Source organism: Bufo bufo, chromosome 5 (genome assembly GCF_905171765.1).
Source record: "Bufo bufo chromosome 5, aBufBuf1.1, whole genome shotgun sequence".
NCBI lineage: Eukaryota > Metazoa > Chordata > Amphibia > Anura > Bufonidae > Bufo > Bufo bufo.
The window spans coordinates 299313335-299339432 of NC_053393.1; the positions used below are offsets into that span (position 1 = coordinate 299313335).

Here is a 26098-nt window from a genome sequence, read left to right on the forward strand (position 1 = left end):
GAGGCAAATTCAGGAACCAAGCTTACTCTTGGATTAGGTGTCATGAATAGATCTGCACCTGTCCTGTGGGGTTGATCCGCACCTGCTTTGGGCTGACAATAACTGACCAAATAAGTGTAAACTAAGGCTACTTTCACACTAGCGCTTGATCGGATCCGTTCTGAACGGATCCGATCATATTAATGCAGACGGAGGCTCCGTTCAGTACGGATCCGTCTGCATTAATAACTTAGAAAAATTTCTAAGTGCGAAAGTAGCCTGAGCGGATCCGTTCAGACTTTCAATGTAAAGTCAATGGGGGACGGATCCGCTTGAAGATTGAGCCATATGGTGTCATCTTCAAGCGGATCCGTTCCCATTGACTTACATTGTAAGTCTGGACGGATCCGCACGCCTCCGCACGGCCAGGCGGACACCCGAACGCTGCAAGCAGCGTTCAGCTGTCCGCCTGGCCGTGCGGAGGCGAGCGGAGCGGAGGCTGAACGCCGCCAGACTGATGCAGTCTGAGCGGATCCGCATCCATTCAGACTGCATCAGGGCTGGACGGAAGCGTTCTGCTCCGCTCGTGAGCCCCTTCAAACGGAGCTCACGAGCGGACAGCAGAACGCTAGTGTGAAAGTAGCCTAAGCCTAATAGTGACACACAGTCATTCTACATCTAACAGAAGGGATTCAAAGGTATGTTTCTGCACTACCAAAGGATGGATTAAAAGAGCCTTTTTTTTCTCCACTACTTTATTGACGCTGCCTCCATGTCCTTATTTTGTTCCATTGGGAGACCTGCAGTGGCTGCAGCATTTTTTTTCTTTTTTACTAATGGATGCTGTATGCTTTTTTTTTTTAGCTAGAAATGTTGGTGGCCTGCATGATCATGCATGCATCCATATATGTGACCTCCCACTGTGTCACTCAGACACACAGTAAGGCTACATACACACGACCGTGCTGTTTTTGCGAGCCGCAAACCGCGGATCCGCAAAAAACGGAAGCCGCCTGTGTCCCTTCCGCAATTTGCGGAACGGAACGGGCGGCACATTGAAGACATGCCTATTCTTGTCCGCAAAACGGACAATAGGACATGCTATATTTTTTTTGCGGGGCCACGGAACGGTGCAACGGATGCGGACAGCACACGGAGTGCTGTCCGCATCTTTTGCGGCCCCATTGAAGTGAATGGGTCCGCATCCTAGCCGCAAAAACGGTGGCTCGGTTGCGGACCAAAACAACGGTCGTGTGAAAGAGGCCTAACTGTTTTCACTACTAGAAAGGACTAGCTATGTATTTTGCTGCACCGCACAGTGATGTACACCAAGATACATTCTCCCTACAGTTTAAACGCAGGCCAGGATAGTCCTGATTTAATGTGCTTTGTGGCAAATGAATTAAAGGGATTCTGTCACCTGCTTTTACCATTTTAAGCTGGCACCATCGCTATGTTGACTAAAGTACCTTATTTCCAGCAGTCTTCTTTTTACTTATTTTCGTTTTGTAGTTTTGATATAAAAGCGATTTTTATGTTATGCTAATTAGGGTCCAAGGTGCCCAGAGGGGCGTTTTTTTCACTCTCCGGAGCCCAGTGACGCCCCCCTGCAGTGCCCAAGAACGCCTCCTGATCATCAAGTAACCTCCCACAGCCCCGGCAAACGGTTCCGCCCCCTCCCCACTGTACCGCCTGCGGCCTGCGCGATCATCAACGTCCTGAGGGCAACAGCGCTCAGGTCACATCACTGGGCTCGGCGCATGCCCAGTGAGACTTTTGAGGCTGTTGCCCTCAGGAGGTTGATGATCGAGCAGGCGCAGGCCGCTGGCAGTACTGCGCCTGCGTGAGTTTTCTGGCCGCAGACAGGAAGAAGGACGGGGCATTTCTATAAGGTAGACTATGACGTGGAGAGGGGGCAGAACCGTTTGCCGGGGCTGTGGGAGGTTATTTGATGATCAGGAGGCGTTCTTGGGCACTGCAGGGGGGCGTCACTGGTCTCCGGAGAGTGAAAAAAAACGCCCCTCTGGGCACCTTGGACCCTAATTAGCATAACATAAAAATCGCTTTTATATCAAAACTACAAAACGAAAATAAGTAAAAAGAAGACTGCTGGAAATATGGTACTTTAGTCAACATAGCGATGGTGCCAGCTTAAAATGGTAAAAGCAGGTGACAGAATCCCTTTAAGATCGTAGCAATTTTTTTTGCAAAGCGACAAAATAAATATTTTTTAAACGTCACTCATCTCTAGCCACCACTATTAATGGTACGCAACCGTCACTACTACAACTACCACTACTACTACTATTACCCATAGACAGCTGATCTACTACCTTGTATATTTCATGCAATGCCAATTAGAAGGGAGAATTTTCCCTTGCTCCCTCGTGCTGTATAGGCAGGTATTCTGACACTGTCAAGGCATAACTTTTGGAAGCTTGGTCCCGCAACAAGAAACTGTTTATTTTTTATTTTTTATTCCAATACCACCGTGTGTGTTTAAACACCATCTGTCCACAATAACAGAAACTAATATAAAAAAAAAGAACACATGCGACGTCGCTGTTTCTTTTTAAATACATTGCTAGTTAACACTGTCAAACATACTTTTACCCATAGTTATGTATGTCAGTGTCACTTAGACATGATTTTTTATTGCTTTTATTGCGTTCAAGAGTCTTAGGAAACTAGAGGGTGTTACATACCAATTTCCAGTGCAATTAAATCCACATTGGTTCAGTCCAAATCAATTTGCGTCCAAACCAAATTTTTACAGGTTTGCTCTTCTCTAATGTGCATAATCAAAGTCCTAGCCCCTTGGTTAGGTTAAAGTACAGTCCAGCCGTGCAGAGAAAAAACTGTAGCAAATCATAGGATATTACAAAAAACAAAATGGCTGCACACCGTTATATATACAAACAATAGAACTAAGAAATGGGGGTCATTCTAGATAAAAGTGGTACAATACCGACTATAAATGAGTAATAGAAGCTCTTAGCGCACATACGTGTCAGGCCCATCTACCAGGCGTCAAGGTGGCTTCCGCAGATGGGTCCGTAACACTAAATATACTGCCTCACTTTGGACTTACTTAAGCCTACAATATTCAGGGCAGTGTAGGAACCAGCTACAAACGAACTCTGCTCAGAAGTCCCAGGTAGATGGGTGTGTTCAGTCTAAAAGATGTGCTATCCTCAATATATTGCAAGAAAATTTAGACTAGAACCTTCAGAATCACAAGTGCATATCCATCTGCAGAAGCCACCTTGATGCCTGGTAGATGGGCCCGAGACATATGTGCGCTAAGAGCTTCCATTACTCATTTATAGTCTGTATTGTACCATTTTTATCTAGAATGACCCCCATTTCTTAGCTCTATTGTTTTTATATATAACGGTGTGCAGCCATTTAGTTTTTTGTAAATATGTTTGCTTCATGGATATGCACCTGTGATTCTGAAGGTTCTAGTCTAAATTTTCTTGCAAATCATAGGATATCCCATTGACCTTGCATAACAATGCATACAAAATAATATATTCATTATAGTAAAAAAAAAAAAATATATATATATATATATATATATATATATATTTGCAATTGCAAATATAAAATTAATCAGATAAAATATCTCACAAAAGTGAGTACACCCCTCACATTTTTGTAATTATTTTATTTTATCTTTTCCTGGAACAACACTGAAGATCTGTTACTTTGATACAATGTAAAATAGTCAGTGTACAGCTTGTATAACTGTTTAAATTTGGAGTGCCCTCAAAATAACTCAACACACCGCCATTTTCCCATACAGGTGTCATGTGACTCATTAGTGCTACAAGGTCTCAGGTTTGAATGGGGAGCAGGTGTGTTAAATTTGGCATTATAATAATTACTAGTGTCCTAAGGACTAATTTACACCTATTAATCCAGCACCTACTCATATACCTAATACTTAACTTTTATTGGTATGCTTATAAAAATGTATTTTCTGACTTAACTAAGTATTAAAATTCCAGTGCATCGCAGTCCTCACTCATCTATTTAGTTTGCTAAAATATTATACAGCGCCCCCTTACTAGGTGCAGGGTACAGGTCACTACTGGTTAACTGGCTGCGCGCTGACAGCTTACTGTATGTTCAGTGTTACGATTCCCTTTACGCTGTTTGGGGCTGCAACATGCACTGTATTAAAATTGAAGCCTCACGCTGCCCCCCGACATGTTTCGCCGTGACCAGTGTCTTCAGGGGTTAAAGCAGAGTGTGAGCGTGTCTCCTCCCGAATGGCTTATAAGACCTTTGTTTGTGATGTCATCAGTATGCGTTCCGCCTGTGGGCGTAATTGGGACCTCAGATTGGGCACTGATAGGTGGCGTGCCGGAACTACTTCCTCCCACCGGCTCCGCCTATCTACGTTCGACCCGTTGGTTTTCATGACGTCATAGGGTTGCGCCGCGCCTGTGCTGTGGACATAGGTTTTTTTCCAGTCTCCACCCTACTGCGCATGCCTATAGACTTTGTTCCCAGCGTTTAGGATTCATCATACTACTCTTCTCATGGCGCATGCTCTGGAACTTAGAGTATTTTTGGGGCCGATTAACTACGCATGTCCGTCGACTTAGTTCATCTGCGCTCCGATTTTACATGCTGCGCTTTCCACGGCGCACCCCCTGGGACTTAAACTTTTATTTTGTCCACCTTTCTGCGCATGCTTGTTGACTTAGTTCCCATCATTCCAGTTCCCAATGCTGCGCTTGTATCGGCGCATGCCCTGGGACTTAGTCTCTGGCACTGTCGATCCTGGTTCACACATCTATCCAGACTTCTCCACTTATGTAAGTTGTCAATGTCTAGGGCGCATGTCATTATGATTACTGTGGCCTTATATATTAGCCCTACATCTGCACATATCCTCATTGCGACAAACTGCCATTTGCCACTGGGCATTATAGAAAACTTATGGCTAGCCTCCTGCCCTACGACTATGGCCCCGGGACATATTACCCTTCAAGAACAGTGTAACAGAACTATGCCGCATGTCTGGACTGTTAATAGGCCCGAACGCGGTCAGCGGTGTATTCTAAAGATTCTGTGGAACTAAAATCGTATGCGCAAATACACGAACACCTCTGACCCTTACCCTCTTCCATACTGAACTTTCAGCTCCAGAGACTAAGTCCCGTTCGAAGATGGGACTTAGTAGTTTTTCTGCATGAAATTGACCGACCGCACAGCCCAAATCTATGGAACTGTTTTGGGCAGGAAATTGTGCTTGCGGTCGGTCATAAAGGACTTCCACTTAACTTTTGATCCGCTGGAGGGATTTGTGTGATTTTTGGAAGTGTTTATGTTTGATGTATGCTGAGTTTAAATATGTATATGTATATGTTTTTATGGAGATGGAATGTATGGTTTTAAAGTTACAGTGTATGTTTAAAAACTGTATTTTTACTGTCTGTGATAGTTATGTTAATCCATAATTATATCACAGACAGAAGGGAGGATTTTGTGTATTTGGGTGGTAATTACGGTCCTTTTGTTCCCACATGTGTATTGGTGATTTCCCTTTGTCCTGAGAGATAATTGAATTGCTCTTCGGGTGTCTCCAGGGCAGAGAGGAGGAAACCATGATGCATTGTGGGGATGTGTTGTATCCTGAGTGCTACGTGTCTGTCCTGTATCACAGTCCTCCTTCTGATCCCCTAGGGGCGTGTACACCAGATGGGGACCTGCATAAATACGGGTAGCCCTCAATAAAGAGTTCAGTTCATGTTTTTCTAACCCTTCAAAACTCAGCCTTGTCTCGTTATTGGAGGGAATTGCTGTATCACGCTGGGGATTGCTATGCTCTGCATATTCCCTGGAGGAGAGATCTTTCCCACACGGTCCTGAATGCTGGAGGTTCATTCAGGGTGAAAGGAAGACGGCGCGGCTCCAGTTAAGCTACGGCGGTTGTGGAGTCTGCGGTGGTTGTGGTGTCCAGTGCGGTGCTTGTGGTCCTCGGCGCAAGCTAGGAAGCATCCATTAACGGAAGCGGATCCGTTACACTCATGATTTGCTATTTTTCTTCTGTGTTTTAGCTATTTAGTTCAGTGCTCATCACCGCGCATATCTAGGCACTTAGTCACCAAGATGACCATCTTTCTGTCTAGGTGGACTTACAGGGTGAAGGCATCAATCTGAAGGCTAGTGCAGACTTTAGGCTACTTATATATTTCTTGCAGTGTATACTCCACTTTGTCTTGTTGTCTCTAATATCATTACCTGATTTTGGTATTTACTATATCACTACCCGCTCCCCAATGATATTCAATACCTAGATTTTTCTATCAGTGGTATTGATTTTGAATGGAGATGTCTGGAGTCATGGGTTTGGGTCTATCAAGAAATATATCCCTGTATTTTAGTTGTCCCATTTTCCTCTAGACACTTGTCCTAGTCAATATATGATAACTATAGACCAGTGAGTCTGACATCAATAGTAGGCAAATTAATGGAAACCCTATTAAAGGATAGGATTGTGGAACATCTAAAATCCCATGGATTGCAAGATGAAAAACAACATGGGTTTACTTCAGGGAGATCATGTCAAACAAATCTTATAGATTTTTTTGACTGGGTGAATAAAATAATAGACGGTGGAGGTGCAGTAGACATCGCATATCTAGATTTTAGTAAGGCTTTTGACACTGTCCCACATAGAAGACTTATCAATAAACTGCAGTCATTGAGCATGGACTCCCATATTGTTGAGTGGATTAGGCAGTGGCTGAGTGACAGACAACAGAGGGTTGTAGTCAATGGAGAACATTCAAAACAAGGTAATGTTACCAGTGGGGTTCCACAGGGATCTGTACTGGGACCGATTTTGTTTAATATCTTCATAAGTGATATTGCAAAAGGCCTCGCTGGTAAGGTTTGTCTTTTTGCTGATGACACAAAGATATGTAACAGGGTTGATGTTCCTGGAGGGAAACGCCAAATGGAAAAGGATTTAGGAAAACTAGAAGAATGGTCAGAACTCTGGAAACTGAAATTTAATGTGGATAAGTGCAAGATAATGCACCTGGGGCGTAAAAACCCAAGGGCAGAATATAGAATATTTGACACAGTCCTGACCTCAGTATCTGAGGAAAGGGATTTAGGAGTAATTATTTCAGAAGACTTAAAGGTGGGAAGACAATGTAATAGAGCAGCACGAAATGCCAGCAGAATGCTTGGATGTATAGGGAGAGGTATAAGCAGTAGAAAGAGTGAAGTGCTTATGCCGCTGTACAGAACACTGGTGAGACCTCACTTGGAGTATTGTGCGCAGTACTGGAGGCCATATCTCCAGAAGGATATAGATACTCTAGAGAGAGTTCAGAGAAGAGCTACTAAACTAGTACATGGATTGCAGGATAAAACTTACCAGGAAAGGTTAAAGGACCTTAATATGTATAGCTTGGAAGAAAGAAGAGACAGAGGGGATATGATAGAAACTTTTAAATACATAAAGGGCATCAACTCGGTAAAGGAAGAGAGCATATTTAAAATAAGAAAAACTACCACAAGAGGACACAGTTTTAAATTAGAGGGGCAAAGGTTTAAAAGTAATATAAGGAAGTATTACTTTACTGAGAGAGTAGTGGATGCATGGAATAGCCTTCCTGCAGAAGTGGTAGCTGCAAATACAGTGAAGGGGTTTAAGCATGCATGGGATAGGCATAAGGCCATCCTTCATATAAGATAGGGCCGGGGGCTATCCATAGTATTCAGTATATTGGGCAGACTAGATGGGCCAAATGGTTCTTATCTGCCGACACATTCTATGTTTCTATGTTTCTATGATCTACATATTGGTCCCTTGTATGTGCCAGGTGATGGTAGATTCTTCTTACTTGTATAATTACTGGTCACAGTCATTATTCTACGTCCTAATGGATAGATTTTTGTATTGGTGAGCTATGTGTTTCCTAACCTCCGTTGGATTCATCATACTCACCTCCTGACTTACAGGATAGATTTATGGTGTTAGTGAACCAATCGCTGTTTAACCTCTATTCGGATCCATGTTTTGGCCTACCAGTTCCTCTAAGCTTTTCCCTCAAACGAGATCCCCTTCATTTTCGTATTATTTTTACATTATTCCTAGGTCTTCCATCCGGTAGGTTGCTCCATTTTATTTTACATATTTTCTTTATTATTATACATATTTTTGGTATTTTGATTTATGAATTTTCAAATTTTTCTTAGGTGGGGGTTCATATCTACAGGAAGGACGAATATTTGAAACCTTCGTTCAGGCCCTTTGGAGCCAGGCTGTCAAGCAGGTAAATCCACTTTGTCTCCTCCTGTTGGAGTTTTTTATCTATATCTCCTTTTCGTGTGCCTGATTTTACTCTCATCAGTCCCCAAAATTTAAAATCTGTACTTTTACCTCTGTGTTTCTCTCTCATGTGTCTGGCTAGGCTGGTGTCTTCTCCCGTATTAATGCTGCTCAGGTGTCTCGAGATTCGCCTTCTTAATTAGGAAACACATAGCTCACCAATACAAAAATCTATCCATTAGGCCGTAGAATAATGACTGTGACCAGTAATTATACAAGTAAGAAGAATCTACCATCACCTGGCACATACAAGGGACCAATATGTAGATCATATATTGACTAGGACAAGTGTCTAGAGGAAAATGGGACAACTAAAATACGGGGATATATTTCTTGATAGACCCAAACCCATGACTCCAGACATCTCCATTCAAAATCAATACCACTGATAGCAAAATCTAGGTATTGAATATCATTGGGGAGCGGGTAGTGATATAGTAAATACCAAAATCAGGTAATGATATTAGAGACAACAAGACAAAGTGGAGTATACACTGCAAGAAATATATAGGTAGCCTGAAGTCTGCACTAGCCTTCAGATTGATGCCTTCACCCTGTAAGTCCACCTAGACAGAAAGATGGTCATCTTGGTGACTAAGTGCCTAGATATGCGCGGTGATGTTTGCTGAACTAGATAGCTAAAACACAGAAGAAAAATAGCAAATCATGAGGATATGTGCAGATGTAGGACTAATGTATAAGGCCACAGTAATCATAATGACATGCGCCCTAGACATTGACAACTTACATAAGTGGAGAAGTCTGGATAGATGTGTGAACCAGGATCGACAGTGCCAGAGACTAAGTCCCAAGGCATGCGCCGATACAAGCGCAGCATTGGGAACTGGAATGATGGGAACTAAGTCAACGAGCATGCGCAGAAAGGTGGACCAAATAAAAGTTGAAGTCCCAGGGCGTGCGCCGTGGAAAGCGCAGCATGTAAAATCGGAGCGCAGATGAACTAAGTCGACGGACATGCGTAGTTAATCGGCCCCAAAAATACTCTAAGTTCCAGAGCATGCGCCATGAGAAGCGTATGATGAATCCTAAACGCTGGGAACAAAGTCTATAGGCATGCGCAGTAGGGTGGAGACTGGAAAAAAAAAACTAAGTCCACAGCACAGGCGCGGCACAACCCTATGACGTCATGAAAACCAACGGGTCGAACGTAGATAGGCGGAGCCGGTGGGAGGAAGTAGTTTCGGCACGCCACCTATCAGAGGTCCCAATTACGCCCACAGGCGGAACGCATACTGATGACATCACAAACGAAGGTCTCATAAGCCATTCGGGAGGAGACACGCTCACACTCTGCCCTAACCCCTGAAGATGCCGGTCACGGCGAAACATGTCGGGGGGCAGCGTGAGGCTTCAATTTTAATACAGTGCATGTTGCAGCCCCAAACAGCGTAAGGGGAATCGTAACACTGAACATACAGTAAGCTGGCAGCGCGCAGCCATCTAACCAGTAGTGACCTGTACCCTGCACCTAGTAAGGGGGCGCTGTATAATATTATAGCAAACTAAATAGATGAGTGAGGACTGCGATGCACTGGAATTTTAATACTTAGTTAAGTTAGAAAATACATTTTTATAAGCATACCAATAAAAGTTAAGTATTAGGTATATGAGTAGGTGCTGAATAAATAGGTGTAAATTAGTCCTTAGGACACTAGTAATTATTATTTTTGTGAAAAAACACTGCATCCAGCACTAAGGGAAAGTTTAGTTTTGCTGGTCAAATTTGGCATTATCGCTCTCACAATCTCTCATACTGGTCACTGGAAGGTCAACATGGCAGCTCATGGCAAAGAAATCTCTGAGGAAAATGGTCTAGGCTATAAGCAGATTGCCAACACCCTGAAAATGAGCTGCAGCATGGTGGCCAAGACCATACATCAGTTTAAAAAGGCCGTTTTTACTCAGAACAGGCCTCGCCATGGTCGACCAAAGAAGTTGAGTGCATATGCTCAGCATTATATCCAGAGGTTGCGTGAGTGCTGCCAGCATTGCTGCAGAGGTTAAAGGGGTGGAGGGTCAGCCTGTTAGTGCTCAGACCATATGCCGCACACTGCATCAAATTAGTCTGCATCAAATTAGAAGAAAGCCTCTTCAAAATATGATGCACAAGAAAGCCCGCAAACAGTTTGCTGAAGACAAGCAGACTAAGGACATGGATTACTGAAACCATGTCCTTTGGTCTGATGAGACCAAGATAAACTTATTTGGTTCAGATGGTGTCAAGCATGTGTGGCGGCAACCAGGTGAGGAGTACAAGTATAAGCAAGATATTGCTGCATTTATGGGAGGGGAGGCTGATTACAAGGCTATTCATACGTACCTGTGGGCCCAGGCTGGCTGATTACTAGGCTATTTATAGGCACCTGTGGGCCCAGGCTGACGCCGATTCAGCTGATTTCACTACCTCTGTGTCAGCTCTAGGATACAGCAGCATGGTGTGGATGCTCCTTACGGCTGGGCAACGGCAGAATGTCTCAGGAGGGCGCTGGTATTCATGGTAGGATCGGAGTTGTTTGCACGGGACCCACGCTGCGGTCCGCGACATGTAGTGCTCTGGGATAAAGCAGAGTTTGGGCTCTAATGGTCGAACCATGGTTGTTTGTCTGGCCTGGTGGGGCCATTGCATACAGTTAATGGGGTAGCATGTGCTTAGAGTAGGCATGGTTGTATGTTTTCTGATACCTGGTTTACATGCGGTACGCGTGTCTGCAGTTGGCTCAAGCTATGCATGCTGTGTTTAAGTGAGAAGTGCGGCGTACCTGGAGATCCTGGGGTCGGCAAGGGTAAGAAGCTGCTTCTCCGCAGCATGCAGTATTAGAGTCCGGCCGGCGGGGGGTGGCACCCCCGCTCCGGAGCACAATGCCAGGGAACGGTGCGGCTCCCCACGCGGTATGGTGCCCAGCCGGCGAGGGGTCGGCCCCCTAGGTGAGGGGGGGCACCCCCGCACTAGTGCACTCTGCCAGGGAGCTGTGCGGCTCCCCACGCGGCACATGATTCAAACCGGCGGGGCCCTTGGCAAAGGAAGGGCTCCGCCCGCCCCGGTGCACATTGCCAGGGAGCTGCTCCCCACGCGGTACGAGTGTCAAGCCGGCGGTGGGTCGGCCCCTGGCTGAAGAGGGGCTCCCCCGCACTGGTGCACTTTGCCAGGGAGCTGTGCGGCACACGATTCAAACCGGCGGGGGGCGGGGTCCATGGTAAAGGAAGGGCTCCCCCTGCCCCGGTGCACATTGCCAGGGAGCTGCGCTGCTCCCCACGCGGTACGAGTGTCCAGCCGGCAGTGGGTCGGCCCCTGGCTGAAGGGGGGCTCCCCCGCACTGGTGCACTCTGCCAGGGAGCTGTGCGGCTCCCCACGCGGCACACAATTCAAACCGGCGGGGGGTGGGGCCCATGGTGATGGAAGGGCTCCCCCTGCCTCGGTGCACATTGCCAGGGAGCTGCGCTGCTCCCCACGCGGTACGGGTGTCCAGCCGGCGGTGAGTCAGCCCCTGTCTGAGGGGGGAACTCCCCGCACTAGTGCACTCTGCCAGGGAGCAACGTGAGCTCCCCACGCGGCTATGTGTAAAGGTACAGGGGACACCGTGTCCCCGCACCTCATCTTCATTAAAGTCTGGCACGGACCGCCGTGCCGTTAGTTAGGCAGGGATCAGGGGTGGGAGTACTAGGCTCGGTCAGGAGGAGCAGATCATAGGCAGTGGCTTCCTTCTGCCGGCCGTACATAAGGTTTCCAAGGGGGTTATTTAGGCACAGGGTGTTAGTTAGTCCATGCAGGTGATCTGCTTTATACCATGCTCATACTCAGAGCTGTGCCCATACCATGTTTTTAGGCACCACTCGCATCCAGAGCTGCATTCACCCACTTGTTCTTACATTATGTGTTATACTCTGCTTCCACTTAAAGCTGCATTTCTTTTCATTGCTACATTATGGTTACTCAGTATTCTTACCCGGGCAACCAGCACACCGCTCTGATACTGCTCTTCCTATAAACATAGCTGCTTTCTTTTCAGGCTTACGTTTCTTTCCTCAGTGGTTTGTTACATTTCATAGGTCTACCTTTTCTGTTCACTTCGAAAAGAAGGAAAAAAAAAAATAATAATAATAATTTTTGTGGTGTTCTTTAGTCCTGCTATGCATTCACTTAGACTGGTCTCCTTTACTTCTGGTTCGCATTCACTCAGATTAGTCCCCTGCCCCAGTTAACCAAATAGCTCCCTAGCGGTCAGTGGGCCAATAGGAGTAAGTTCCTACTATGTTTTCACAGTTGTTCATTCGTTTGTCACGACAAGGTTCTTCTCTTAGCGAACTGCAATACCTCTGGCTCTTGTTTTTCTCCCATCTATTTCAATTTTGCGGTTGGTTTAATGTTTCGTTTATGCACGTGGTTCAGATCACTAATGTCTATGCATTTTCCTTTAGGTCTGGCTCACGTTGTAATTACTTATCTTCACTGTAAGGTCATCCAGTTCAGTCTCTTGGCTTCGGGGGGGGCCTCATGGCTTCGGGGGCCCGATGACCATTCTTCATGTTCGTTAGGTGTACAATATGGTTGTAGGCTGGTTAGCGTCCTAGGTTATTGTCGGAGAGGGTCATGGTTATGCGAGTCCACAAGTCATACTGGTGCTGCATAAGTGGTTTATATTAAAAAAAATTATAATTATAATAATCCGCCATTAGAGTCAAAAAACAAAAACAGTCTCTCACGTAGGACTCCGCCATTAGTTTCTCACGTAGGACTCCGCCATTAGTCTCTCACGTAGGACTCCGCCATTAGTGTCCCTCACGTAGGACTCTGCCATTAGGGTCCCTCACGCATGGCTTCTCAGTTTTAGGTTTACACATATGACTCCGCCATTAGTCTCAAGTAAAACTCCGTCATTAGGGTCTCTCACACATGGCTTCTCTGTTTTAGTTTCACACATATGACTCTGCCGTTTTCGTTTCACACATATGACTCTGCCGTTTTCGTTTCACACATATGACTCCGCCGTTTTAGTTTCACACATATGACTCCGCCATTAGTCTCTCACGCATGGCTCCGCCATTAGTCTCTCACGCATGGCTCCGCCATTAGAGTCTCTCACGCATGGCTTCTCCGTTTTAGATTTACACATATGACTCCACCATTAGTCTCATGCATGGACACCTATGTCTCAGTCATTAGAGTCCCTCACGCATGGCTCAGCCATTAGAGTCTCCAGCGCATGGCTTCTCCGTTATAATTTTACACACATAAACTCCGCCATTCGAGGCCGGCTGCGTGGTCCCACCACAAGTAGGTTCCATGTCTTTTTCTGCCTCACTCACATTATTGTTTTCTCTAACTTTTTTAAATTTTCTAGATTGTTGGGTCTAAAAGGAAAATCTTTTGTTTTCTTTATAAGCCGTCATCCCGAGCCTGTCTTTGTGGACATCACCTTCTCCCAGGCATGCTTACTTCATCTACAAACTCGGGCTGAGGGTGTTGGTGTCCGGCCTAAGTCCTGGTTATCGGTCTGTTTTCCAGTAGGCGGTATGGTGTGTACGTTCAGTCCTTATTACAGGCAACATAAGCATGTATTCCTGTTTATGGTTCCCCAGGCCTGGTGAGTTTACATATTTCACTTAATCTACTACTAGAGTAAGACGGCAGATGCCATGTTCTAACTTTTGGGTCCTTTATAAAAAATAAAATAAAAAGTGTGGCCTGGGGAATAAGTAGAGGTGAAGTATTTTGCCACCAGGAACAGGTGGTGTCCTATCAGGGCCCTTGGCGAATGGTTGGAGTTCATTTAGGCCCTTCCAACAGATTCACCATTGTTTGTTTGTCTGCAGCTCTCAGGATTCAGACCTTCTCGTTGTATGGTCATGTGGTAGTCAACATAGGAGTAAATAGTTTCTGGTTACCGGCCACTCTTTCAATCGCATCAGCATTAACCATCTCCAAGAACGATGTGGTGGTGCACAAGACAAAGAGGTAAGGTAGATGGAAGTCACTGTGGTATATACGGTATATTCCGCACCTTCATCGTGAAAGGTCTTTTCGTTCAAAAGTGGGTGTCGTAACGGTATGTATATATTTACTCTAAACTAAGGTCTGCTCTTTTTGGCCACTTTAGGCTGCCCTACCACGGCAGTCATGGCCTAACTCTACTGCTTGTTGTAGATAGGGTTAGATAGGTTAGGTTTACCTTTCTGATAGCCGATCTGACCACAAGTATAAGCAAGATATTGCTGCATTTGTGGGAGGGGAGGCTGATTACAAGGCTATTCATACGTACCTGTGGGCCCAGGCTGGCTGATTACTAGGCTATTTATAGGCACCTGTGGGCCCAGGCTGACGCCGATTCAGTTGATTTCACCCACCCACCCACACCTTCTTACAGTCACTTCACATTAGGGTGGCCCACTTTAGGCTGCCCTACCACGGCAGTCATGGCATAACTCTACTGCTTGTTGTAGATAGGGTTAGATAGGTTAGGTTCACCTTTCTGATAGCCGATCCGACCACAAAGACAAGTGTGTATTACCTACAGTCAAGCATGGTGGTGGGAGTGTCATGGTTTTGGGCTGCATGAGTGCTGCTGGCTGTGGGGAGCTACAGTTCATTGATGGAAACATGAATGCCAACATGTGCTGTGACATACTGAAGCAGTGTATGATCCCCTCCCTTCAGAAACTGGGCCACAGGGCCATATTCCAACATGCTAACGACTCCAAACACACTTCCAAGATGACCACTGGCTTGCTAAAGAAACTGAGGGTAAAGGTGCTGGATTCCAGAGCTAAACCCTATTGAGCATCTGTGGGGCATCAAATGGAAGGTGGGGGAGTGCAAGGTCCCTAACATCCACCAGCTCCGTGATGTCATCATGGAGGAGTAGAAGAGGATTCCAGCAGCAACCTGTGAAGCTCTAGTGAACTCCATGCCCAAGAGAGTTAAGGCAGTGCTGGAAAATAATGGTGGCCAAACAAAATATTGATACTTTGGGCGCAATTTGGCCATTTTCATATAGGGGTGTACTCACTTTTGTTGCCAGCGGTTTAGACATTAATGGCTGTGTGTTGAGTTATTTTGAGGGCATGTCCAATTTGCACTGTTATACAAGCTGTGCACTGACTACTTTACATTGTATCAATGTGTGATATCTTCAATGTTGTCCCATGAAAAGATAGAAATAAAGTATTTACAAAAAATGTGAGGGGTGTACTCAGTTTTGCGAGATACTGTACATATAATTTTTTTAATGCTGATACTTACTACCTATGCCCATGAACATAGAAACACACGCTGTTGTATTGGCACCAGACAGAGAGGCTGCTGGTGGATCCCCTCTAATAATAATTTTTATTGACACCCAATCTGCAGTACCCTTGTGGGTACTGCAAAGTTAATGTGTATTGCTTTGCATGTCTTATATAGCCTGTTTTATGCTGCAATGCATCTTTATTTATAATCCCTGCTTACAGGTGTATTTAGTTTGCATTACACTGAGCCTACCACTAGGGGGGAGATAATACCTCCCATATATATAGTTCAGCTCAGGCCTAGTCTAGGGAGTGTGTGCAGAGAGTGCAGTCTGGGTGTGTCAGCCTAGCCAGTTAGTTCCAGTTCAGTCTGAGTCTGGAGTTTTATCCCTGAGTTGAAGTGCTCCATTCACTCAGTAGGATATTAAATTCAAAGAATTCTAGAGGAGACCCTAAAAGGGATACGACCATCTCCATAAGCGCCTTAGGACCTTTGGATTCAAAAGTGAATGATTCACCAGCCTCCGGCAACCTCACTAACCTGCGCTGGGATAACCAGTACCAGCCTACAAGTCCTCTACTGGTAAGGCTACAAACCTATATCATTTAATAGCTAGAGAGACACCCATCACACCTGCCAGCAGTGGATCTGTTGCAGTTTCCCCCTGTCCATCTTAATGAGCCTATACTATACTTGGATGTTAATGTTACCAGGAGCAACGTTCAGTAAAAGTTATCAGTTGAATTACACCATCCTTGTTTCAGTCTTCAGTTCCTCAATTAACACTACAGTAAATGGTTGTACCACCACAAAAGGTACTGGCGTCATTACTACAAGGGACCTTGCCATAGGCACATTAATACAGACCATCAAGGGCACTTCGAACCATCATCTGGCATGTGTCCCTTACACCAGAGTGTGCCCCAGAGAATTCTTGTGCCGTTCTCCTCTTCACTTATGCAGGCCTGCCCAGGGACGACATAACTGTGAGTAACCAGAACTGTATTTACTCTGCAAGTAGGAGAAACCACCCTACCTCGACAAGGTATTATTGTTGTACAAGACGGAGACAAAAGGTGGCTCTGCAGTGATCCTAGGAATGAATGTCCTTAGGAATTGTTACACTGAGATGCTTGAGGCATTACGCCAATCTATGCCTACTGTTTCACCTGCCTCCAAAAGGGTCATACAACAGACCATCCGTGTGCTAGGCGCACAACAGAGATTCGCCAATGAGAAAGGAGAAATCTGCGGTGTCCGCATCCGAGGTAACCAGCCTGTGATCCTTAAACCAAATACCGAGACACTCATATGGTGCAGTGCCACCCTGGGAATCCAAGGTCAAGACTACCCAGCCATGGTAGAGCCCTTCGCGCTAGACAATCATCCCCTAGTCAGAGCTGCAAGGAACTTAATGACTGTTTCCCAAGGTAAAGTGCCTGTCTGTCTCATAAACCTGAATGATCACCACGTTACCCTCACTAAACATTATCCTGTTGCTCAGTTATTGCAAGTCTCTTTCCAGGATGTTATCAGCGTGCCTGCAATTAAAGTAGAATAATCTGCGCAGAGCTCCAGTACTCCAGAACATGCTCCGCCTGCCTCATGGTGGGAAGAACTTAACGTGGGAGACAGCTCTACACCCAAAAACCAAATTGAAGGAGTTTTGGACATTGTGAAGGAACATCATCAAGCCTTCAGTAAGCACTCTATGGATTATGGGCAAGTCCGTGGGATCAAACACACTATCCCTACCGGCTCTCACCCTCCAATAAAATAAAGGTACCGGCCTATACCACCAACGATGTACCAATCTGTGAAACAAATGATCCGAGAGATGAAGGATTCCACAATTATCCAAGCCATAGTCCATGGGCTGTACCACTAGTTCTTGTCCGGAAAAAGGATGGTAACATCAAATTACCCACAAGGATGCCTATCCCTTACCCAGGATTGAAGAATCCCTGACAGCACTGGGGTCATCAGCCTATTTCTCTACTCCTGATTAGAGTTGAGCGGACACCTGGATGTTCGGGTTCGGCAGGTTCAGCCGAACTTGAAAAAAAAAATTCGGGTTCGGAACCCGAACTTGACCCCGAACCCGAACCCCATTTAAGTCAATAGGGACCTGAACTTTTGAGCACTAAAATGGCTGTAAAAATGTAATGGAAAGAGCTAGAGGGCTGCAAAAGGCAGCAAAATGTGCTTAAGAGCATGGCAAATGCTCTGCAAACAAATGGATAGGGAAATCAATTAAAAAACATGAAAGACCTTAAAAAAATAAAAAATAGGAATGGTGTAGGAGGAAGAGGTTGAGGAGGCGGTGAATGGGTGGATGTGGACGTGTAGGCTCACGTGGCGGTCTAGGTGGAAGCGGCGGCGAAGGAGGAATAGGTAGCCAACACATATGTGTGTTATTTTGCATTTTTAGGCTACTTTCACACTTGCGTTCGGAGCGGATCCGTCTGGTGTCTGTACAGACGGATCCGCTCCTATAATGAAAACGCTTGCATCTGTTCAGAACGGATCCGTTTGCATAACTGTTTTTTTTCAGATCTGATTTTTCACTTCGTAAAAACTCAGATCCGACAGTATATTCTACAGAGGTGTTCCCATGGTGATGGGGACGCTTCAAGTTAGAATATACTTAAAGAACTGTGTACAGTCATGGCCAAAAGTTTTGAGAATGACACAAATATTAGTTTTCACAAAGTTTGCTGCTAAACTGCTTTTAGATCTTTGTTTCAGTTGTTTCTGTGATGTAGTGAAATATAATTACACGCACTTCATATGTTTCAAAGGCTTTTATCGACAATTACATGACATTTATGCAAAGAGTCAGTATTTGCAGTGTTGGCCCTTCTTTTTCAGGACCTCTGCAATTCGACTGGGCATGCTCTCAATCAACTTCTGGGCCAATTCCTGACTGATAGCAACCCATTCTTTCATAATCACTTCTAGGAGTTTGTCAGAATTTGTGGGTTTTTGTGTGTCCACCCGCCTCTTGAGGATTGACCACAAGTTATCAATGGGATTAAGATCTGGAGAGTTTCCAGACCCTATGGCACGGTGCTCCATCGTGCTGGAAAATGCATTGTTCTTCACCAAACTGTTGTTGGATTGTTGGAAGAAGTTGCTGTTGGAGGGTGTTTTGGTACCATTCTTTATTCATGGCTGTGTTTTTGGGCAAAATTGTGAGTGAGCCCACTCCCTTGGATGAGAAGCAACCCCACACATGAATGATCTCCGGATACTTTACTGTTGGCATGACACAGAACTGATGGTAGCGCTCACCTTTTCTTCTCCAGACAAGCCTTTTTCCAGATGCCCCAAACAATCGGAAAGAGGCTTCATCAGAGAATATGACTTTGCCCCAGTCCTCAGCAGTCCATTCACCAAACTTTCTGCAGAAGATCAATCTGTCCCTGATGTTTTTTTGGAGAGAAGTGGCTTCTTTGCTGGCCTTCTTGACACCAGGCCATCTTCCAAAAGTCTTTGCCTCACTGTGCGTGCAGATGCGCTCACACCTGCCTGCTGCCATTCCTGAGCAAGCTCTGCACTGGTGGCACTCCAATCCCACAGCTGAATCCTCTTTAGGAGACGATCCTGGCGCTGGCTGGACTTTCTTGGACGCCTTGAAGCCTTCTTAACAAGAATTGAACCTCTTTCCTTGAAGTTCTTGATGATCCTATAAATTGTTGATTGAGGTGCAATCTTAGTAGCCACAATATCCTTGCCTGTGAAGCCATTTTGATGCAACGCAATGATGATTGCACGCGTTTCTTTGCAGATCACTATGGTTAACAATGGAAGAACAATGATTTCAAGCATCACCCTCCTTTTAACATGTCAAGTCTGCCATTTTAACCCAATCAGCCTGACAATGATCTCCAGCCTTGTGCTCGTCAACATTCTCACCTGAGTTAACAAGACGATTACTGAAATGATCTCGGCAGGTCCTTTAATGACAGCAATGAAATGCAGTGGAAAGGTTTTTTGGGGATTAAGTTAATTTTCATGGCAAATAAGGACTATGCAATTCATCTGATCACTCTTCATAACATTCTGGAGTATATGCAAATTGCTATAATAAAAACTTAAGCAGCAACTTTTCCAATTTCCAATATTTATGTAATTCTCAAAACTTTTGGCCACGACTGTACATGACTGCTGCCTGGCAGGTGCAGCCAGGCAGCAGGGGGAAGACCCCCCCCCTGTTTTTAACTCATTTGTGGCCAGTGCGGCCGCCCCCCCCCCTGTTTTTAATTCATTGGTGGCCAGTGCGGCCGGCCCCCCCTCCTCCCCCCTAATTAAAATGACCGACCCGCCCCCCCATCATTGGTGGCAGCTGGAGAGTTCCGATCAGAGTCCCAGTTTAATCGCTGGGACTCCGACCGGTAACCATGGCAACCAGGACGCTACTGCAGTCCTGGTTGCCATGGCTACTTAGCAATTTTAGAAGCATTATACTTACCTGCGATGTCTGTGACCGGCCGGGTGCTCCTCCTAATGGTAAGTGGGAGGAGCGCCGGGCCGGTCACAGACATCGCAGGTAAGTATAATGCTTCTAAAAATTGCTAAGTAACCATGGCAACCAGGACTGCAGTAGCGTCCTGGTTGCCATGGTTACCGATCGGAGCCCCAGCGATTAAACTGGGACTCCGATCAGAACTCTCCACTGCCACAAATGATGGGGAACGTGATTTTAACTAGGGGGGGAGATGTGAGGCTGCACTGGCCACCAATGATGGGGGATTCAGAACGTGATTTTAACTAGGGGGGGAGAGGTGAGGCCGCACTGGCCACCAATAATGGTGGATTCGGAATGTGATTTTAACTGGGGGGGGGGGGGAGAGGTGAGGCCGCACTGGCCACTAATGATGGGGGATTCGGAACGTGATTTTAACTAGGGGGGGGAGAGGTCAGGCCGCACTGGCCACCAATGATGGGGGATTCGGAACGTGATTTTAACTGGGGGGGGAGAGGGGAGGCCGCACTGGCCATCAATGAATATAATATTGGGGAGGGAGGTGGGTCTGCCCCCTCCTGCCTGGCAGCACCTGATCTTTTACAGGGGGCTATGATACGCACAATTAACCCTTTAGGTGCGGCACCTGAGGGGTTAATTGTGCGGATCACAGCCCCCTGTAAAAGATCGGGTGCTGCCAGGCAGCAGGGGGCAGTCATGTACACAGTTTTTTTAGTATATTCTAACTTGAAGCATCCCCATCACTATTGGAACGCCTCTGTGTTAGAATATACTGTCGGATATGAGTTTCACGATCTAACTCAAATCCGATGGTATATTCTAACATAGAGGCGTTCCCATGGTGATGGGGACGCTTCAAGTTAAAATATACTATCGGATTGGAGAAAACTCTGATCCGATGGTATAATAGGGATCCTGACTTTACATTGAAAGTCAATGGGGGACGGATCCGTTTGCAATTGCACCATATTGTGTCAACGTCAAATGGATCCGTCCCCATTGACTTGCATTGTAAGTCTGGACGGATCCGTTTGGCTCCGCACGGCCAGGTGGACACGAAAACGCTGCAAGCTGCGTTCAGGTGTCCGCCTGCTGAGCGGAACGGAGGCCAAACGGTGCCAAACTGATGCATTCTGAGCGGATCCGCATCCACTCAGAATGCATTGGGGCAGTACGGATCCGTTCGGGGCCGCTTGTGAGAGCCTTCAAACGGAACTCACAAGCGGAACCTCGAACGCAAGTGTGAAAGTAGCCTTACATAGGGGTATCCCCCAAAATATTGGGACATATAAAAAAATATAAAAAAAAGGAATAAGTGCAGTTAAGTACAAGGATGGATGGTTGAGGCTGTTAGAACTGTCTATTCTATACAAGGTACAGACAAGTCCTGAGGCATCCAAGACTGGTTCATTTTAATGAACGTGAGATTGTCCACGTTGGCTGTGGACAGGCGGCTGCGTCTGTCTGTAATGACGCCTCCTGCCATGCTAAATACACGTTCAGAGAGTACACTGGCTGCAGGGCAGGCCAGCACCTCCAAGGCATACAGGGCAAGCTCTGGCCATGTGGACAATTTGGAGACCCAGAAGTTGAATGGGGCAGAACCATCAGTCAATACGTGTAGTCGTGTGCACAGGTACTGTTCCACCATGTTGTTCAAATTCTGCCTCCTGCTAACACGCTCCATATCAGCAGTTGGGGCCGGTTGTTGCGGCGAGGTGACAAAGCTTTTCCACGTGTCGGCCAAGCTAACCCTGCCTTCTGAGGTGCTGGCGCTGACACAGCTGCATTGGCGACCTCTTTCTCCTCCCCTGCCTTCGCCTTGTGCTTCCACTTGTCCCCCGGCGTCAGTCGGGAATGCTCTCAGGAGCGCTTCTACCAGCGCGCGCCTCTAGTCGCGCATCTTCCGATCACGCTCCAGTGAGGGAATTAAGGACGGCACGTTGTCTTTGTAACGGGAATCCAGCAGGGTGGCCACCCAGTAGTCGGCACACGTTAAAATGTGGGCAACTCCGCAATCGTTGCGCAGGCACTGCAGCATATAGTCGCTCATGTGTGCCAGGCTGCCCAGAAGTAAGGACAAGCTGACCTCTGTGGGAGGCTAATCGTCTGCATCCTCCTTATCCCCCCAGCCATGCACCAGTGATGGGCCCGAGCTGCGTTGGATGCCACCCCACTGTGAACATGCAAAATGTTGTTGCAAAAATCCTCTTTCTGAGCCACTTCAAAAAGACTGGCCTGAAATTGTTAGAGATGACCCCTCTTCCTCCTCCTCATCCTGGGCCACATCCTCTTCCATCATCGCCCTAAGTGTTTTCTCAAGGAGACATAAAAGTGGTATTGTAACACTGATAACGGCGTCGTCGCCACTGGCCATGTTGGTGGAGTACTCGAAACAGCGCAGCAGGGCACACAGGTCTTGCATGGAGGCCCAGTCATTGGTGGTGAAGTGGTGCTGTTCCGCAGTGCTCGCACAGTCTCTCCAGCATGTGCAAGGTGGAGTTCCAACTGGTGGGCATGTCGCATATGAGGCGGTGAGCAGGAAGGCCGAAGTTACGCTGTAGAGCAGACAGCCGAGCGGCGGCAGGATGAGAACGCCGGAAGCGTGCACAGACGGCCCGCACTTTATGCAGCAGCTCAGACATGTCGGGGTAGTTGTGAATGAATTTCTGCACCACCAAATTCAGCACATGCGCCAGGCAAGGAATGTGCGTCAAACCGGCTAGTCCCAGAGCTGCAACAAGATTTCGCCTATTATCGCACACCACCAGGCCGGGCTTGAGGCTCACTGGCAGCAACCACTCGTCGGTCTGTTGTTCTATATCCCGCCACAACTACTGCACGGTGTGGGGCCTGTCCCTCAAACACATCAGTTTTAGAACGGCCTGTTGACGTTTACCCCTGGCTGTGCTGAAGTTGGTGGTGAAGGTCTGTCGCTGACCGGATGAGGAGGTCATAGAAGAGGAGGAGGAAGAGGAGGCAACAGGAGGCAAAGAATGATGCCCTGCGATCCTTGGCGGCGGAAGGACGTGCGCCAAACAGCTCTCCGTCTGGGGCCCAGCCGCCACTACATTTACCTAGTGTGCAGTTAGGGAGATATAGCGTCCCTGGCCGTGCTTACTGGTCCACGTATCTGTGGTTAGGTGGACCTTGCCACAGATGGTGTTGCGCAGTGCACACTTGATTTTATCCGATACTTGGTTGTGCAGGGAGGGCATGACTCTACTGGAGAAGTAGCGGTGGTGGACAGCAAGCGACATGAGCTGTTTGAAGCTGTCCGTCTCCACCAGCCTGAATTACAGCATTTCAAAGGCCAGCAGTTTAGAATTGCTGGCATTCAGGGCCAGGGATCGAGGGTGGCTATGTGGGAATTTACGATTTCTCTCCAAGGTTTGTGAGATGGAGAGCTGAACGCTTCCGTGTTACATGGTGGACATGCTTGGTGACGGAGGTGGTGTTGTTGGTGGCACATCCTCTGTTTGCTGGGCGGCAGGTGCCAACATTCCTCCAGAGGCGGAGGAAGAAGCCGAGGCAGCAGCAGAAGAGGGAGCAGGAGGGGCCTGAGCCCTTTCTTGGTTTTGAAGGTGCTTACTCCACTGCAGCCCGTGTCTCGCATGTAGATGCCTGGTCATGCAGGTTGTGCTATGGTTCAGAACGTTAATGCCTTGCTTCAGGCTCTGATGGCACAGCGTGCAAACCCCTCGGGTCTTGTCGTCAGCACATTGTGTGAAGAAGTGCCATGCCAGGGAACTCCTTGAAGCTGCCTTTGGTGTGCTCAGTCCCTGGTGACGGTGGCCAGTAGCAGGCGAACTGATTTGGCGTTGGCTGCTCTGCTTTTGCACCCTGCTCCCGCTTTTGCTATGCTGTTGGCTCAGTCTCACCACTGCCTCTTCCTCCGAACTCTGAAAGTCAGTGGCACGACCTTCATTCCATGTGGGGTCTAGGACCTCATCGTCCCCTGCATCGTCTTCCACCCAGTCTTCCTCCCTGACCTCTTTTTCGGTCTGCACACTGCAGAAAGACGCAGCAGTTGGTACCTGTGTTTCGTCATCATCAGAGACGTGCTGAGGTGGTATTCCCATGTCCTCATCAGGAAACATAAGTGCTTGTGCGTCAGTGCATTCTATGTCTTCGACCCCTGGGGAAGGGCTAGGTGGATGCCCTTGGGAAACCCTGCCAGCAGAGTCTTCAAAGAGCATAAGAGACTGCTGCATGACTTGAGGCTCAGATAGGTTCCCCGATATGCACAGGGGTGATGTGACAGACTGATGGGCATGGGTTTCAGGCTCCACCTGTGCGCTTTCTGCAGAAGACTGGGTGGGAGATAATGTGAACGTGCTGGATCCACTGTTGGCCACCCAATTGACTAGCGCCTGTACTTGCTCAGGCCTTACCATCCTTAGAATGGCTGATGCCAGCCAGAAAGGCCTGGGAGCTGTCCTGTCTCAAGTTCAAGAAGGTAAAGAGAGAGTAATTGCTTATGCTAGCAGATCCCTGAAAGGAGCTGAAAAGAATGACCGGAACTACAGCTCTTTCAAGTTAGAGTTTCTCGCACTTGTGTGGGCTGTCACCGAAAAATTTAAGGACTACCTTGCAGCAACCCCCTTCACAGCTTTCACTGATAACAACCCACTGGCACATCTCAATACAGCCAAGCTAGGTGCCTTAGAACAAAGATGGGCCTCAAGCCTTGCTAACTACAACTTCACTGTAAAATACAGAACGGGCCACCAAGTCCAACAAGAATGCAGATGCCTTATCTCGCCTGCCTACCAAGGAAGATCCTACTGCACACGTAGATGTCTGGGAAGAAGTGGAGATGCCTAATTTCTACAAAAACTTTGCCCAACAAAGCATCCTCTCCATCAAAAACAAAAGAGTCCAAAATACCCATCTACAGAACAATCCAGAGTCTCAAATTGAAAAGGAGAGATGGATCAAACTTCAGTCAGAAAGTTGAGTAATCTGAGAACTACATGACTTCCTCACCAGTGGAAGAACAACTGAGATAATCCGCAGAAGAAATGCAGACCCAGATCTGTTGATGTGGAGACACCGGAAACAACTTTTTCTGCTGAAGGGCCTACTATTGAGAAGAAGCCTGGATCCAGTTACCTATGACAGAGTATACCAAATCCTAATACCCCGCCGGGATGCAAGCATCATTCTTGAGATGTACCATGACTAATCAGGACACTTTGCCGTGCAGAAGACAGAAGCTACCGTCCGTAGACGTTTCTATTGGATTGGAATGTGAGAAGATATTGAGAAGTGGTGTCGAGAGTGTTCCGCCTGTGCTACTGGACGAGGTGAAAAGCATGACCAAAAAGCACTCTTACATTCTATTGTAAGCCAAAAACCATTGAAGATCGTTGCAATTGACCATGTGAAGCTGGAACCAAGTCACACAGGCTACACATACTCTATGACCATCATTGACCAATACACCAAATTCTTGTACCTGTACCTGTTAAGGACTTGACCGCTAAAACAACTGCAGATGCCTTCTGGAAACATTTCCTGTTACCATACAGATGTCCATGAAAAATCCTTACTGATCAAGGATCTGCCTTTGAGTCGCAACTCTTCAAAGAACTGTGTTCACTTCACAATTGGCAGAAAATCAGAACGACAGCTTACCATCCCCAAGGTAATGGACTTTGTGAAAAAATGAACCAGACCCTAAAAGAAATGGTTAGAGCTGTGCCACCTGCTACCAGGAATAACTGGCCTACTCTTCTACCTCAATTGATGTATACCTATAATAATAATACCATTCTCTGTTCCACGGGGTATACACCTTACTACCTCATGTTTGGCTGACAAGGTAAACTACCTGCTGACCATACTTTGGACGTACAAGTGCCTGATGCCATCAATCCATTTCCAAAAACTGATGGGGTGAGCGAGCACCAAAGACGTCTAGCTGATGCACAAGAAATTGTTCACCACCGCATGGAACATGCTCACAAAAAGCAGCAAAAGGATTATGACCAATCTGCCAAAGCAGAGCCTCTTGAAA

General features: G+C 46.7%; 1 long non-coding RNA gene across 1 annotated transcript; it reads left to right on the forward strand.

The window, feature by feature from the left end:
• LOC121000729 lies at positions 1–23326 on the forward strand. The gene is made up of 4 exons (XR_005778885.1): positions 1–116; positions 7222–7231; positions 8734–8743; positions 23314–23326. It is a non-coding gene; the product is annotated as an uncharacterized LOC121000729 (long non-coding RNA).
• Positions 23327–26098: the final 2772 nt, after the last annotated feature.